Source organism: Echinops telfairi, unplaced genomic scaffold (genome assembly GCF_000313985.2).
Source record: "Echinops telfairi isolate 266 unplaced genomic scaffold, ASM31398v2 ScPeMD7_6080;HRSCAF=6971, whole genome shotgun sequence".
In the NCBI taxonomy this organism is placed as follows: domain Eukaryota; kingdom Metazoa; phylum Chordata; class Mammalia; order Afrosoricida; family Tenrecidae; genus Echinops; species Echinops telfairi.
Window position 1 is genome coordinate 6,348,809 of NW_022109980.1, and position 11,751 is coordinate 6,360,559.

Sequence of the window (11,751 nt, forward strand, 5' to 3'; positions counted from 1 at the left end):
AAGACACAGAGAAAAAGTTATTCTCCCACATTTACACCTCCAGTAAAGTAGAAAAACTTGATTTGAATCCGGTAGGGTGGCTCCAGACCCAGTTTCCTAATATAGTTAAATAATTAAACTATATTGTCTCAATTATGCTATCCATTCGCAATTCATTTCCTAGACATTTGCTAAGTGGCTCTTTCCCAATATGTTTTTGTAGGTTTTCCCAATAAGGGCATAAAAGGAATACAAAAGAGCTTCAAAAAGAATGTGGAAAAGTGGAATCAAAATATAATGGATTTTTCCCCAATGGCTTTGTAAAATCACCTCATATATGACAACAGCATCCTAGCTGTGTAGCAAATTAAGCAATTGGCTGGTCATTCAAATTCATTAGCCAAAGATAAGGCTGCCTACTCCTGCAGATATCTACAGGCTCAGAAAGCCTAGTTCTTCTCTTTCCTATAGGATCAGTATACGTTGTAATTTATTTTATATTAGTGGGTTTTCTTTTGTGTGTGAGTGTAGGGTGTCTTGGGGTCAGAATTGACTTGCTGGCAGTGAGAAAATGAAAGAGATGACAGAAACAAGATTCCAAAATATTAATATATGGGGGAAATGTTCCAAATTCAGCAAGATTACATTTAATGAGAATGTGTCATATTTTCATATTAAACATATTTAAATATAGAATGGAAGCAAAATGGCTTCACATTTGCAGATTAATACTAAGTGCCTTTGGAATCATATTTAACAATAAACACCAAAAATGAATAAAACAGTTCTTCTTATCTAAGGCTATAATAATAAAAGTACAGTACATAGAATAAAGCAAGTGATAATTTTACTCTTCATTAGTAAATAAGATTATGTGTGAAGTTTGGTATTCAAAATTTGCCATGCTACTTTAAAGATCTATCTTGGAAAGGGGGCATTATGAGGACATGGAGAGAAGTAGCTTCTCTTGCCTAAGGGACACTGAAAATTTGAGGCTTTTTGTCCCCCTTTGGGTTAATTGTGATGTGCATATTAAAAAACATGTTACTTTATTATAAACTTATTTCATTTTATTTCTTAATTATATTAAAGTCTAAGAACTATATATATTTTAATAAATGACATATGTAGAAGGGTTATATTATCTATAAACTTACTTTCATTGAAGTTTATGTTGTAAAATACAGTCAATAGATCTGATAGGGTTAATAAGAGCTGCACTAAAACATACTTAAAATTGAGCAACAGGCTGCTGAGGAATTTTGAAACCATATAATTTTGTAAATCTCAAAGAAATTTGGATGGGGTATCAGGGAGAAGAGAAATAGCACTCTAGGTCAGTGCTTTGAATTGAATAGCATCCTCTACTCATCAATCAAAAAATCAGTCAAGGAATCAAACTTTGGGACAATCTACTGCAAAAGTTCTCTTTAAAGTGTTAAAGAGCAAAGATGTCTTCTAAAGACTAACGTGTGCTTGCCTCAAGACATGCTACTTGAAATAGCTTCATCTATGTGTGTGAGAGCTGCATAATGAATGAGGAAGACCAATGACGAAGTGATCCATTGGAATTATGATATTTGTGGAGAATTTTGAATATATTATGGACTGTCATGAGAATGAAGGAACACTGGTGGCACGGTGGTCAGCAGTTCAAAACAATCAAATGCACATCTGTTTACTTTCAGAGGCACTCTGGTGGCAGAATGGGGAAGCATTGGGCCTCTAAGCATAAGGTGAGCAGTTTGAAACCACCAGCCACTCCTCAGGAGACTGACAAGGCTTTCTACTCCTGTAGAGTTACAGATTTGGAAACTCACAAGGGGCAGTTCTATACTGTACTATCTGGTCGCTATGATTTGATCATTCAATGGCAGTGAATGTTTTGATTGTTTGTTTTTCAGTTGATCAAGAGAATGAACATATCTGTCTTGGAAAAAGTACAACCAGAATGCTCTTCAGAAGTGAGAGTGGCTAGACTTTCTTTCATACACTTTGGGCATATTATCAAGAGGGACCAGTCGCTGGACAAGGATACCCTGCTTGGTAAAGTAGACACAGTGGCTGCAATCGTGGCCTCTAGCCTAGCAATGGTTATGAGGATGGTGTAGGATTAGGCATTGTTTTGTTCTGTTGCAAATAGAGTAGCTGAGCCAAACTGAATAGGCTGCACCAAACAAGGAAAACGTACCTGTGGTTATATTGTCAGTTCAGAATGGCTTTCCTTTGTCATTTTAATGGGACCATATTAGTGTTCAGTATCTCTTGGATCAATCCCTTATGAGATATAAATGGAGAAAAAACATGCAAGTTAAATAGCAAAGATGGGGTAAAAATATAGTGAATACCTAAAGATTGCGCAGAAAGAGAAGCTCAAGAGGCAAATAGTTCCTTCAGAGCCTATATAGAAAGAAAATGTTCCTGAACATGTGCACCCTTAATTCATATATCTAGAGTTGATAGCATTAATGAGTGTATAACTCCACCCGATGGGATTGAACAACAGAACAATATGGGAAGGAAAGGGATATATTGGAATGAGTAAGGTATGTCAATTAAAACACAATTTAATTTAAAAATAGTAAGAAAGTAAATGCCTGTTTTCTAAAGCTACAATGTTGTGGTATGTTTGCTGTAGCAAACCAAAAACCAAGCTCACTGCAATCCCGTCAATTCTGACTCATAGGGAGAGTAGAACTGCCTGTTTGGGTTTCCGATGACCAGAGTAGAAAGCCTCATTTTCCTCCAGGGGAATCGTTGGTGTGCTTGAATCATGGATGTTCTGGTTATCAGCTCAGTGTGTAGCCCAATGCACCACCAGGGGTCCTCGTCTATAACAACAGCCCTAGATAATGTAGAGCCCTGGTGGCGAAGTGGCTGTGGATTGTTCTGCTAACCACGATGTTGGTGATTCAAAAACTCCTTGGGTGAAAGTTGCAGTTACTTTCTTCTGTAAAGTTTTGCCACGTCAAAAATCATATGTAGGGTCACTATGAATCTCAGCAAACTCAGATAGTCATGGGTTTGGTTTTCAGTTTGGGAAATAAGTAAGACAAGAAACATGAGAATTATTTGAAATGCTTGGTGGTTTGTGAGTAACCCTGGTGAGAATTGTTTTGTTGCTCTTGTTGCTTTTGCCTTAATTGCTAAAGTGAGATAAACGAAGGAAAGCATATTGCCATGAAATGCAAGCCGGAGGTGGGGGGTGGGGACATAGAGGCTGCTTTTCAACAGAACATTCTTAGAAATCTGGGGCTGCTTCGCACTGTATAGATTCCAAAGACTACCAGCTTGAATGGATAGTACATTGTAGGTTGGCTTCAGGGAATGTGTGTTGAATAAAAGAATAAATTTTGCAGAAATGATTGGTAATTTCAGTCAGATAAACTTTAATGCATTTTTCTTCTCTAAAAATCTATCATTAAAATTACAGTTGAAAAATGTAGTTATATTATCTCTCCTTGTAAGTGATGTATTTCATAATGCTGAGGCTACACATGTGATAGGAAAAAGAAATTTTAAAAAGCACATCTACTTTATATGGTATAGAAATGTCAACTAAGTGTGCAAAATAGATGAGTGTCAATCTGCCTAGTATGCAGAATAAACATTAAAAAAAAAAACTCCAAAGTCTGTGTTAACAAAACATAAGTATTGAGCTCTCTTTTAGTGGAATTTTATAAATGGACATTCTATATGAAACGGGAGACACACTTGTTTTATTGAATGAACTGAAGACACAGATTCTACAGAGAAACCATTTCCACATTTACTAGATGGATGGTCTGGTGACAGAAGCTAAAAATTCACAAATATGATTCAACTAATCTTATCAGCACTAATTGATGGTATCATCATGAATAAAAACATATTGAAAATATATCCAATGGACAAATACATGTTAAATTCTGTAAGAAATAAAACATCTGTGACAAATTACAAACAGTGGCCCCTGCCTTCAAAAAGTTTTGTTGCAAGTTAGAATGATAATAATTTCACATTTAAGTACTTAAAATATTTTTATAGCTACAAAATTAAGTACCTACATAAGGAGTCATTCTATAAGGATAGCAAGTCTTATAATATGGGTAGTATGGGAGTGTGTTAGTCTGTGCAGAGTAGAGGAACAAATCCAGGGAGACTCATATGTGTATAAGAAAGAGATTTATATAAAGAATAATTGTATATTAAGAAAACATCTAATCTAGTCCAGATCAAGTCCATAAGTCCGATATTAGCCCATATGTCCAATACCAATCTACAAATTCCCCTTCAGACTCACACAACACATGCAATGACACTGAAAGCAGAAAGATCACAGAGAGAGAAAATTTTGTAGATCCAGTGGAAGTGGAACCAACTGTGGCTTCTCCAGCTCCAGGGCTCTAGCATAGATCCCCTTGTTCTTGTTATCAGGAAGAGGAAGAAGAGAGTAAGTGTGTGCCCCATCTCCAGCAAGCTATTTATCTCCTTAGTGCTTCCAAATGACGTCATCAAGATGCAACTTGACTGGCAGGCTAAACTCTACTCTTTTTCTCTTAATAGTTTCAAGTTGACAACTGATTATGTAACTATCACAGGGACTGTCAAGCAGAAAATTACTCTCTTCTGGCTGTGGCTTGAAAAGAATAATTCACAGTGGAAATGTAATCTTGAATATTGAAGGTTATTTGGACAACATGGTATAGAAAATAATCTGGCCATTTAACTTGAGAGTAAAAGTGTAGCTAAAGTCATCAGTCAATATTGGCCTTTGGAATCAGGAAATTGAATAATCATATGGCAGAGAAATATTTGAGAAAATGCATGAGAAGATAGAGGCTTCCTTTAAAGCAAATTACACTACATTTTGATGGGTGGGGTGAAACAAGAAGAAAACAATATATGGAGGCAGTTGGTTGTAATAATCTAGCCACAGAGGGATGTTTCAGAATAAAGTGTTCTCTATCATAACACAAGTAAAGGTAGATACATTTCTAAATAATATTAACAAGGCTTGTTTGTTACCAGGGAATAAGAAATGGAGAAGAAAACTTAGTCAAGTACTACAGAATCCTCAGCTTATGCCTTGATAGAGAAAAGAACATTAAGACAGGAAAAACAATGCATAATAAGGGAGATTGGAAAATTAAAGAGACAATGAATACACAGCAAAACAGCTAATTCCACAATTATTTCACAGTGATACACATAAACTCAGTGCCCTTCTTCAAGCAAAAACTTCTGTGCCATCCTGGGTAACCACTAGTAAGCCTTGAATTGTATATATTCACTTATTTTGTATACATGAGATAATATAGTATTTGTCTTCCTGTAACTTACTTATTTTTCATAGAATAATGTTTTCAAGGTTCAGGTATGCTGTGATGTATATAAGAACCCCATTATCTTTATGGATGAGTAATATTCCATTATATGTATATGAAACAAACTAAAAAGATATTGCCACTAAAGTCCCAGTTCACCCATTAATGGTTTATTCCAATAAAATATTTTTACACATATATTTGCATTCAGGGATGGCCCCAGACAAGTTTTCTTGGTAACAGAATAGTTGGAGTGTCATTTAGTGTGCCTTGAAAATTAGCTACAATAAAAAACAATGCCTTCTGAGGGGAGCTGCTGGGTCAGTTCAATTCAAGGCAGGGAGGATAAATTTATGGTGACAGTGTTTGGAATGTCAAAGGAGTAACATCAGTGTTTTGATGGACAGAGGATGATTGTGGGGGCTTATTAGGAAGACATTTTAAAAATGAAAATTACACTGTTGGAAATAGGTCAAGAAAGTTGTGGCCAGGATTTTTTTTTCAGTCTTAATAATTCAGCTGCTCATTCCTCAAGGGTATCAAAGGTTGTCCTATAAGAACTTCATTGGGAAACATTACCACAACCACCATACATTACTGATAATGCTCTCTCAAACTTCTTTTTATTCCTCAGATGCACAGAACACTGAAAAGGAGCATGATTTGGGTTCCTACATCCATGCAGGATGCCCAAACTGCCATTTTGATGTAATATTAATCAAAGAACACAGATTTTTTTTCCCCAGGAAGGGTTAGAGAAATGAAAACACTACTTTTAGAACTGTATAGTTAAATCAATGAGAAGTTTAGAGACCATAGCTTCACATTTTGACAGTTTTGCTTAAGATTATTTTCTATGATTTTGTAGATTTGGGGGGAGGGGTCTTTCTTTGTATAGCATGTTTTATGAGGATAAACTGAATCTAAGATGATACAGTAATATTAGGGAAAGAAGCACATTCCCTTGATTTGCAAAATTCATTTGAGACTTATTTAGCATTTGATTGCCCCATAAGAGCAGCCACAACAGCCCCCTCCCCACAGAAGAATTTACTTCAGAGGATTGCACTGAAGCTACAGTTCAGGGAGAGGGACTGGTCTGATCAGAGCACATGGGAGCAAATGAAGGGAGAGGAAAAGAGAGTAGAGCAAATCCTGGCACATCCAAGCCCCGAGGATGATATTCCTGCTCAGAACAGCCAATGCACAAAGAGAACCACAGGGCTGGCCCCACTATGAGACATGATATCCCTGACTGATCCATAAGCTATGGGGGACCACACTGGAGACACAATGTGAGAATTGTGCCCAATCTGACCCCACCACACTGAGGGTGGGAAAGCAGAGTAATGAATTCCCCAGGGAATACCAAAAGTAGACTTTGGGCCAGGGCATGGCACCCCATCTGACTCGGCCAGAAACCACTCCTAAATATCAACAAACAGACTCTTTGAATTATTTATAGACTCCTTTTTTTGTCGTTTTTTTGTTTCCTTTTGTTGCTTTGTTTTGCTCTGTCTTGTTTTGTGCATATTATTATCTAAATAAGATAGGTGGCATAAACAATCTGGAGGAGAAAATAACTGGACTGATGGTTTGGGGGGGACATGGGAAACAGGGAGGCATGGAGGGGAGAGGAAGTGGGTGTTAAACACAGGGACAAGGGAATAACAAGTGATCTAAAATCAATGGTGAGGATGGTGTAGGAGGCCTGGTAGGAGTTGACCAAGGGCAACGTACCTGAGAGGAATTACTGAAACCCAAATGAAGGCTGAACATAACAGTGGTACAAGAGGAAAGTAAAAGGAAATAGAGAAAAAAAAAACTAGGAGGAAAAGGGCATTTATAGAGGTCTAAATACAGGCATGTGCATATGTAAGTATATTTATATACAGCGATGGGGAAATAAATCTATGTGCATATATTGACAGGCTCAGTATTAAGGTAGCAGATGGACATTGGGCCTCTACTCAAGTACTCCCTCAACGCAAGAACACTTGGTTCTATGAACCTGGCATTCCATGATGCTCACCTTCCAGACATGATTGCTGAGACAAAATGGGTGCATAAGCAAATGTGAAGAAAGCTGATGGTGGCAGGTTATCAAAAGATATAGCATCTGGACTCTTAAAGGCTTGAAGATAAACAAGTGGCCATCTTGCTGAGAAGCAACAAAGACCACGTGAAAAAAGCACACCAGCCTGTGTGACCACGAGGTGTTAAAGGGATCAGGTATCAGGCATCAAAGAACAAAAAATCTTAGGGAGTGTGGAGTGTAGACCCAAAGCTCATCTGTAGGCAACTGGGCATCCCCTAACAGAAGGGTCACGGGGAGGAGATGAGCCAGCCCCTATGAAACATACAACTTTCCTCTAGTTCTTTAAAGTTTCCTCCCCCCAAGTATCATAATCCCAATTCTACCTTACAAATTGGCTAGACCAGAGGATGTACACTGGTACAGATAAGAGCTGGAAACACAGGGTATCCAGGAGAGATTGAACCCTTCAGGACCAATATTGAGAGTATCCGTACCAGGAGGGGAAGGGGAAGGTGGGGGGAGAAAGGGGGAACCGATCACAATGATCTACATATAGCCCCTTCCCTGGGGGACAGACAACTGAAAAGTAGGTGAAGGGAGACATCAATCAGTGTAAGACATGAAAAAGTAAAAATAATTTATAAATTATAAAAGGTTTGTTTTGGAGAGAGGGTGGGGAGGGAGGGTAAAATGAGGAGCTGATATCAAGGGCTCATGTAGAAAGAAAATGTTTTGAAAATGATGATGACAACAAATGTACAAATGTGCTTGACACAATGGATGCATGTATGGATTGTGGTAAGAGTTGTATGAGCCCCCAATAAAACGTTTTAAAAGGAATAAAAAAAGAGCAGCCACATATAGAAAATGTTAGCATTCCTTGGCTTCTTATATTGGAAGACCTAACAGACCAAATTTTAGAATGTGTTATTTAATAAAGTAAAAAATCATCATCTTATAGAATCTTAAATAACGTATGATGGTGGAATTAGGAAGCTGCTGTGGCACCACCATTACTTCCACCCGTTAGAAACATCGTACCCATCCATTGAAGTCATGTTCATTCAGACTCATAGCAACCTTGTAGGACAGAGTATAACCACTGCATAGGGTTTCTGAGGCTGCAAATGTTCACTGGAGCAGAATGCTTCATTTATTTCTCATAGAGCACTTGGTGGGTTTGAACCAACAACCTTGAACCTTGCAAATCAGTGCCACTAAGGCTCCTTTAGAAACTTAATGAGAAACTAAAACCATTGCCGTACAATTAATTATGAATCATAATGACCCTATATAGAGTTTCTGAGGCTGTAAATTTTATGGGAACACAGTGGCTGGTGGAGACAAAGTAAAAATATTAGCAAAAGAATAATGGAGCATAGATCAGTAAGAAGGGTAGAGAGTTGAATACTAGCTGTGATTTCCTCTCATCCCAATGTTCTCATTAAACATCATTGTCTTGACTAGGAAAACCCTGTACTGCTTAAAATAACCAACAGCCTTCAACATCGTTGCTTTTTCAGGGAAAAACCAGGGGATAATGGGAAGATGCTGTTGTTTTAGGTACCCTGGAGTCGTGTCTTACTTACAGAGTCCCATGTACAACAGAATGAAACATTACCTGGTCTTGTGCCATCCTCGCAATTGTTACTATGTTTGAGTCCATTGTTGTAGCCATTGTGTCAGTCTATCATGTTCTCCACAACGATCTTCCTCTTTTTTGCTGCCCCTGTACTTTACCAAGTATGATGTCCTTTAATAGCCACTCTTCTCTCCTGAAGACATGTCCAAAATATCTAAGATGGAGTCTCATTCTTTCCTTCAAAGACTATCCTGGCTGTCCTTCTTCTGACACAGATGTGTTGGTTCTTTGGGCAGTCCATGGTATTTCAATACTGTTTGCCAGCCTCACAATTCAAACTCAATTTTTCTTAGACGCTCCTTATTCAATGTCCAGCTTCCACATGAGGCATTTAAAAATATCATGGCTTGGGTCAGGTCCACAAAGTAACATCCTTACCTTTCAACACTTTAAGAAGTCTTATGTAGCAGATTTGCCTAATGCAATGCATCTTTTGATCTCTTAAGTTCTTCCACGAGCACTGATTGTGGATCCAAGCAAGACAAAACCCTTGACAACTTCAGTCTTTGCTCCATTCCTCACATATTGGTCCAGTTGTGAAGATTTGGTATTCATTACAAGGAATTGTAATCCATACTCAAGGTTGAAATCTTCGATTTTTATCAGCAAACGCTTCAAGTACTCCGCACTTTCAGCAAGCAAGGTTGTGTCACCTGCATATCACAGGTGGTTAATAAGCCTTCTTCTAATATTAATGAATCATTCTTCATGTAAACCAACTTCTCTGATTATTTTCACAAGATACATATTGAAGAAGTATTATGAGAGGATAAAACTGTGATTCACCTTTCCTGGTTTTAAACAATCTCCTTGTTCTGTTCCCACAACTGCCTCTCGATTCATGTACAGCTTCCTCATGAGCACCATTTAGTGCTCTGTAATTCTCATTGTTGTCAAGGCTATACATAGTTTGCTGTGATATGGAGTAGATATGGCTCAGAGAAATGTAGAAAGCTTGAAAGTAAAACAAACAACCCAACAAATAAACTCACTGTCCTAGAGTCAATTCCAACTCACACTCACTGTCATAGTGCCATAGTGTGAAGTCAGGGGATGTACATCTTTATGAGAATATGAATCCTGATCTTTCTCCTCTAGACTGAGTGGTGGTTTTAAACCACTGAACGTGTGGTTAGAGGCCCAAGGATTAACCATTATGCCACCAGGTCACCTCTGACAGTAAACAGAATTGTGTTTGAAATATTTAAAAGTAAATATTTGCTTTTTATTAAAATGTTCTAGAATGTTACTAATTCTACAATGGAATATTAAGAAGAAATAATTTAGACACATACAAAGTTTAAACTTTTAAATTGTGGGCCCTGCTTATAAGATGCCAAAACAACAAGGTGAAAGTTCCACAACACCTGTCTTGAGACAATTTGTTATCATATTTGACTAGAGTGTATCCCACTATACGGCACACAGGAATTATTCCATAGATATTTACATTTTTAAAACTGTTGTCTTTGTATGCAGCTAAAGTTTTAGTCGGCAGAAACTCAACCAAAAATTTTAATTTTATTGATCACTTTGAATCCTTTTGCTGTACCTGATTTTGGATTATGGTTGATGCATAGGTGAATTGGAATACTTTCAAGGGTCTCATTTTTTTCAAATTTGATGGAGTCTCTTTACATTATATAGAAATTCAAATATCCAAGAGCAGAAAAGATGAAAAGAAGGTAATAGATGGAAACATGGCATTGCTAAAAGATAGGAATTTAATGACTGTCTTTAAAACTCTCTAAGCTTTGAAGCTAGAGAGGGGTTAATTTACGCCTACAAAACCTTATGTTCTTAAATGAGCAAGTTTTGTTCTTTTGCATGCATTCTTCCTCTTCTGTTCATGCCAGGTTTCAGGGAGAAATCAAAATAAATTTACAGTAATAAAATTAAGAGCTTATGCATGCTGTTCTTGTACATGTTCATAAATTCCACCCCCACCCCCCTACACACTGTCATTTACTATGGAGTCCCAAATACTCTTTCCTTGATTGGTATCAAAGCTATTTTACCACAAGAGTACAAAAGTATCATTTTGAAGGCCTAATAACTTTTTAAAAATTACATTGCTGACCAGTGGCAATTCATGGTTGTGAGAGACATGCCACTGAATGTATTGAGTTAACATATGCAAACAGCAACAGCCCTCCTTTCTTCTCCAACTTTCCAGTAAAGTACAAATATTTTTGCAAGGTATAAATGAAATCATGTTCTGAAATTCAAATCATATGTATTTTTTGGCATGGTGAAGTCGACTGACCTTCTTTAAGTACAAAAAGCAGTGTGCTCATGTTGTTTGAAGATATTTTAAGTTTGCCTTTTAATGTAAGCCCTATGTGAACAAGGAGTCTTGCTTGAGCATATCTTGAAAGTCAAGAGGGGTGCCAGAACCCAGGTCTCTAGTGGATATATGGCACGTTGCCCTATTCAATATTCATCCACTGAGGAGGAGGATATTGATGTTTACCGAAGAAAAGAATTAAATATGCATTTAAAAGTGTAAATAAAATGTGTCACATTATAAGCATTTGAAGATAAAGAAAAATAAGATATTCCAATTTTTGTTGACATGTTGACACCAGCAATAGTTTACAAAAAAGGGAAAAGACTGAATGTTGCAGGTTTACTTAAAATGGTTTGAAATTCTAATGCCAATAAATGTATTATTTTGGGAAGTGTTTAAAGATAAGCAGGAAAAACTGATATCTAAAGTTAAAATATTTTACAGAGAGTGAGACTAGAAAGACATTTATCCTCATTTTTTACCCTTCATTTTAATT